General features: G+C 40.8%; 1 protein-coding gene and 1 pseudogene across 3 annotated transcripts in view; one reads left to right on the top strand and one right to left on the bottom strand.

The window, feature by feature from the left end:
- The window catches only part of SKAP1 (src kinase associated phosphoprotein 1), a 318226-nt gene that overhangs the window by 57647 nt on the left and 254001 nt on the right, over nucleotides 1–6578 (top strand). The gene's annotated exons all lie outside the window — the stretch shown is intronic.
- Nucleotides 4422–4576, bottom strand: LOC102476745 (mitochondrial import receptor subunit TOM5 homolog pseudogene; annotated as a pseudogene).

Below are 6578 nucleotides of genomic sequence, written 5' to 3'. Positions count from 1 at the left end.
TCATTGTATTTCATAAAAAAGAGAACATTGTGTTGTCTACTAGGGTAGGTTTCTAAAACTACAGCTAGAGACTCAAGACCACAGACATTTTATATCCCCCTAAAAGACCCCAAAACCTTTTCTTTTTAAGAATTATTTATTTATTTAATTCCATTTGTTATTATTATTATTATTTGGAGAGGTTTTTGCTATAGGGCACGTGCGCTCGCCAGAAAGAGAGAGACAGAGAGACAAAAAGCGAGAAATCACCCCCCCAGGGGGGATGGTCACGCCGCAATCCCTTCTCCTCTGTTCTCCTCTTAAGATCTTGGGCATGCACGCACACGCACCCGGCGTGAGTTTAAGCCACTGGGTCCGGGGACCCAAACCGTAGTCGACTATATGGGAGTCCAGCTTCATATCCATTACGCTAACTGCTGGTCCCATGTTATTATTTTTTAATTTGACCAGAGAGAGAGAGAAAGGGAAAGCGAGAAAGCAAGTCAGCATGTCCAGGACTCGAACCGTGTCAGCCATGTGAGAATCCAGCATCTTTAATCACCACTCCATCTGCTGGCCCCGCCAGGACTTGCTTGTGGCAGGTCCTTCTATAACTTGAGTTACATGCATATTGTCTGTAGTTATCATAAAATTTGTTACTTTGTCTTATCTTCATATTCAAATGTCTCTTATTTTGGACTAGATTGCAAGCTCCTTGTAGGCAGGCACTAGGTCTTGTGATTTTGGTAGAATGAAAGGAACAGGGGCTTGAGGGGGAACCAACTCCTCACCATAGACCTTCCCCCTGCTGCCCAAATGTTTCTAGGACTGGTACTCGGACCCCTGGGTCCTAGGCCTCTGATGCCTCCACCAGAGATTTCCACCAGATGGTGCTCTTTTCCCATTTCTGTTCTAAGGTGTCACTGGCCAAATTACGCTATGCCACTTGCCCATTCCTTCTGCAAAGTAATAGATAGGACATCGAGAGTAGAAAGAGAATTCAAATCAATATAAACCTTTCCAAGTGAGAAAAGAAGTTATAGGAAATATCTCCTGTGTACAAATTCTTAGCCATTTCCTTAGGTATAAATCAGCCTTGAGTGTGTGGCTCCCTGCTGAAGAGGTTTTTATAGTCTTATCAACTTCCATTACTCTGCTCATCCAGGTGTCTACCTGAATCCTAAGATTCTGTTTGTAATGCCAGAATAACATTTTGGCGTTAGTCTTTTTAGTCAGTTTGGAGATAGCCATGACTAGAGAAACAGAGTTGGTCAAGAGGAAGACGTCAATGTCCTTGTATTGCAGACAACCTGCACATTTGGAAGGCACTGCTATTTTGGTACAAAAAAGGTTCAAATTTGAACATTCTTAATTCATCAAGAAAAAATTTTATTTTGTGTAGCAGGTAGTTTACCAAGGCAGGGAGTGTATGATGTGTTTCAAATTTCTGTAAGTATCAAATAAAATAGCACTTAAAAAAAAGAATTATTTAATTTAATTTTATTTACTTATTTATTTTTAATTTGAACAGAGAGGGACAGAGAGAGATAGAGAGGGAAAATGAGAAAGCAAGCCACCAGGTCCAGGACTCAAACCATGGTTGGTCTTGTGAGAGTCTAGCACCCTTAACCACCATGCTACCTGCCAGCCCCAAAATAGCACTTTTAATACTTCAGTTGTTAAAAAAAAATCATCTAGATGATCTAGATTTATGATATCACAGATGTTGGCCTTTCTGGGTAGCTATTTTATGATGCCATTACAACCCTAATCATCTAACCCAGAGGGTCTTATCACTTTTGGTGGGTGCGGGGGGAGTTATTAGTATTAACAAAGTCTGTGGACTCTTCTCCAAGGAAAAAGAAAACATTTCTTATTTGTCATCCTCAATTTTAGGGAGTTATAAATCCCCTGAAGCCAGATAACTGGGGACTCCCAAGTTAAATACCTCTGATCTAATCACTTGTTAATACCCATACACTGTCTAACAAACTAATTCTACTTTTTGCTAAGTACTAATTTCTGTACTGCAGCCAATGGCAAAGCAAATAATTTGGAACTTAAGAGCTTGGGCTCTGGAACCAAGCAGATCTGGATACAAATCTTGTTTCTGCTATGTGATGGCTGTGTCAAGTCGGTTGACCTTGAGCCTCAGTTTCTTCATCTGTAAAGTGAAAATAGCATTGACCTTCTAAGGTCATGTTATAAAGATGAAATAAAATAACACACGTGAAACATATATGTAGTTCAATGCCTGGCATATATTAAATGCTGACTATGTTAATTACTTTATCATAATTAGGAAATGGAATTTTTTTTCTTCCTAGGTATTTCCAATAATATGAAAATAGTTTAAATTGTTTACATTATGTATTTTCCAAGGATCTATTTAATCCGTCTCCTGAGGGGTGAAAGCTCTGTGTAATCTCAATAACCGTTGATTGGTTAGCTCCATGGTTAAGAATTTGCTACTCCTTCCTCATGCCTTGCAATCTAATGATGTAGAGTCAACTGTCCTATTTTCAGCAGAGATCTAGTAAAGTATTCTGTGGTTTGTATGGCTATCTAGAACAGTATGTTTGTAGTTTGGAAGATACTAACTTATATTTTTAGGTGGAGTGTATCTATTTTAGTCACCATTTCATCTTTGATACCTGGACAAAGGACTTGTCATAAAAGATATTTAATAGAGTCAGCCAGTGACGTGGTGGTTAAGGTAGCTGAATCCCACATGGCTCAATGCGAAGGTCGAGTCCCCGACCTGGAGACTTGAAAGACCCTGGGTGCATGTGCTTGCATGTCCAAAATCCCAAGGAGAGAATGGAGAAGGGATTGGGATGTGACCACCCTTCTCCCCCTTAGAAAATGCTTTCTCTCTCTCTTTCTCTGTCCTTGCAAGTGTGTGCACCCTATAGCAATTTTTTTTAAAAAGAAAAGAAAAAAAGATACTTAATATTTATCGACTGAGTGACTGAATTCTTTTAGAACAGTAAACTGTTATTAGTTTAATAACAGTAATTGTTATTAGTATCATAACTGTAACTACTGCTATTGGGGCTGCTGCTGATGAAGACGCCCTCAATCCCGTGGGTTCAGTTTATGTGTTGTACCTGTCCCCAAACTGAAGTTCAATGAAAACCACGTTTAATTTAAAAGCATGCATCCGACTTTGTCTTGCATGTAATGGAATCTTGACATTTCAGAACTCCACTCTGTGGTGTAGACTGACTTCTGTGAACTGTGGCCCCTCCATGTTCACTGTGGAGGCATAGGTGAAGATGAGTTCATTCTGACTGAATGCGGAAACAGCCATCAACATGGTTGCAGCATTTTCTCTCCGCTCATTCTGTCCTCATATTTTTTCAGTTCCAAATATCATTTGCATGGACCTGATGATGTTGAGCATGGATATTGCAGGGGAGTGATAGCTTCCCTTTCCTATTGAAGCCGAAGCTTCAAAGAGAAGATTAAAGAAGTGTTTGTTATCTAGCTGCACAGGCCTGATAGGAAATTCTCAGAGGCTTTTAGGATAAACACAACTCTGTCAGTGTGTGCATTTGTATGCCTTCCACCGCCCATACTTCTATCGTGCTCTTTCTGTTTTAGTTTAAGACTTCTAATTTCAGACTTGTTGGCTTCTCTGGTTAAAGAATTGTTTTCAGAGCAGAAAGAAGATGTTGGCAGGATTTGACCAAATGCTTCCCGAAGAGTATAGAATTCACTAGCGGAAAATCATCTTTCCACCGAATGTGATGAAGGCCATCCATTCCATTCCCCACCCATTCCTCCACGTCTTCCTTGTCCCCTTTTCAAAGCCGTCTTGGATTATCCGGCCCTCTACCCAAGTTTATATATATATTTTTTTTCAGACATAATTTTCTTATAATACTTGCTAGAAGATACATTATTTACAATTACACCAACATTCATGGAGGCCAAATAGTACAGGCATAAGGACACACTGTGACAAGATGTCTTTCCATACTTCCCAATAGTTTTATATTTTAGCTATGAAGTTCAGTTACCAGAGCCAAACTTGTTCTTAACAAGTGAAATTTTTTTTTTTTGAGAGGTTTTTGCTATAGGGCGTGTGCGCTCACCAGACAGACAGAGACAGAGAGACAGAAAGCAGGAAATCACCCCCCGGGGGGGGTGGCCATGCCGCAATCCCTTCTCCTCCATTCTCCTCTCGGGATCTTGGGCACGCACGTATACGTGCCCGGCGTGAGTTTAAGCCACCGGGTCCGGGACTCGAACCGCAGTTGACTACGCGGGAGTCCAGCGACATAGCCATTACACTAACTGCTAGTCCCAACAAATGAAATTTTTATGTCCATTCAATCGAAGAGTCTCTTAACACCTCTCTGGGCCTATTCATGTGCAGACAGGTGTAGAAGTTGTAACCAGGTTCTTCATATATATTTGTGTGGGATGCCCAATCTTCATATGCTGTCCAATTTCTTTACAATAAAAGGAGTGACTCGCAGCAGGGCCGCGAAGATGAGGGAATTCCATATGGAGGAGATGACATCTTCTGCATCTCCTGTTTCATCTCCTCTGGGTCCAGTTTTGGCATGAGGCCCTCGATCTGGAACATCACAGCTCTGCCTCACAGGCTTCCAGCCCCTGCTGTGCTGTCCCAAGCAGCCGCCTCTACCCAAGTATATTACATTTCCTTTTACCTGACTGCCAGCCCAGACTTGTGCAGGGAAAAGCGAGGAACAGGGAAAAACAATCATCAGATAATTCCCCCCAATTTATCTCTGGAATAAGGCATCATCTTCCCACTGACATCCTTCTTTTCTATTTTTATGAAGTTTTATCTTACACAGTAAAAAAATGACCTAGATACTTTCTGGGTTGACGTTCCTCCCCAAAGTGGCCACACCTAATTTCAGTTATGCACTCATTGGAAGACACACCATATCACTTATGTATTGCCATTTTCTGAATTGCTAGGCAATGACCTCTCTTAAAATTTTGATGGAAAACTTTAGACTCTCTCCCCAGGGGGAAAATGCTCCGATGCACATACACATTTCTGAAAGATCAAGAAGAGAATATTTAAAAAAATACGTTCTATTAGGTTGTCAGGGAAGTCATGATGTATGTTTTCTATGTTTTTCTGTGTAAAAATGTGTCATGACTTTCCTGACAACCCAATATTGAGTGGCATGAAAGTCATTATACCCATAGCAAGAGTTAACGTGCAGTAATGGTGAGCCCGATTGGACTAGGTTGAGGAGTAAGTGAGCAGTGAAGAGATAGAGTAAGTATAGACAGTGCTTTTGGAAATTTCACAAAGAGATAAAGGGGAACAGGGCAGCAGATAGAGGGATGTGAAGGGACTGAGAGAGGGTTTGCTTTATTTTTATATGAGCATAAATGCTGATGGGAAGGGCCAAGTTGAGAGGAAGATGTTGTGTGTGTGTGTATATATATATATATATATATATGAGAAAATCGATATAGAATAATATAAGGCTCCTGTGAAGGCAGGAGGAAATGGGATCCAAAGTACAATAGACTTTTGTGGGAAACCACCATACATAACACTGTGTCTGTGGGAAAAATGAATTTAGATTACGAATAAGTGACTTACAAATGATCCTTTCCATTGCTACTATGTCTTTAGTTTAAGACTTCAAAAGCTTTCGTTTTTACCAGCCATTTCCTAAAATAAAAAGACAGATGGAAATGGTACAACAGCAGGATTCCTATTTTTTAAGGAATTATTTTTATCTAACTATTTATTTATGCATTTAAAATTTGATCTGAGAAGGACAGAGTGAGAGTGAGACAGAGAGAGGAAAAGTGAGAAAGTAAGCTGCCAGGTCTGGGACTTGAACCATGGTTGGCCATGTGGGAGTTCAGCATCCTTAACCACTGTGCCACCTGCTGGCCCAGGAATACTATTCTTGACGTAGACACTAAAGTGAATTGTTTGTTCCTGCTTGACCCATACAATTAAGAATTTAGGCTTAAGAAGAATTCAAAGATGTGTGTGTGTAGATAGAGGTGGTGAGGTTCAGTTGTCCTACCAACTGGGATTTGGGGTCTAGGACTAATGATGCTGATTGTCTTATAATACACAGGACAGGTTAATACAACCAAGAACCATTCTACTCAAACCTGACAGGCTTTTGATGAGAAACTCTAGGCTATCACTGGGTTCCCTCTGAGTATCTTTACAACTCTAACATCAAACTTATCTATGCAGTTTTTAAGCCACTGAGGATTTTTTTAAAATCTTTTTTTAGAAAGTTTATTTATGGGACAGCCAGTGGAATATGGGTTAAAGTGGCTGGATCTCACATGGGTAACTGAGCAGTGGCTTAAAAATCACACCGGGCACGGGTACATGCATATCCAAAAATCCCGAGAGGGAAATGGTGAAGGGATTTTGGCATGACTATCCCTCTGGAGGGGGTTTCTTCCTCCACCCCATCTCTGGTAACCATACGTGCCTGATAGCAAACAAATAAAAAAGGTTTATTTCTTCTGAGAGGGAGAAAGGGAGAGAGAGCTGGTACCTGCAACAGGGTCCTCATTCTGCCGTCTACCCCCAGTCTCTGCCTGCCTGGATCAAGACCTTCCCA

The sequence above is a fragment of the Tupaia chinensis genome, unplaced genomic scaffold (assembly GCF_000334495.1).
Source record: "Tupaia chinensis unplaced genomic scaffold, TupChi_1.0 Scaffold144171_1, whole genome shotgun sequence".
Classification (NCBI taxonomy): Eukaryota; Metazoa; Chordata; class Mammalia; order Scandentia; family Tupaiidae; genus Tupaia; species Tupaia belangeri.
Note: the sequence above shows the minus strand (reverse complement) of the source record. Positions and strands in the feature narration are given on the sequence as shown.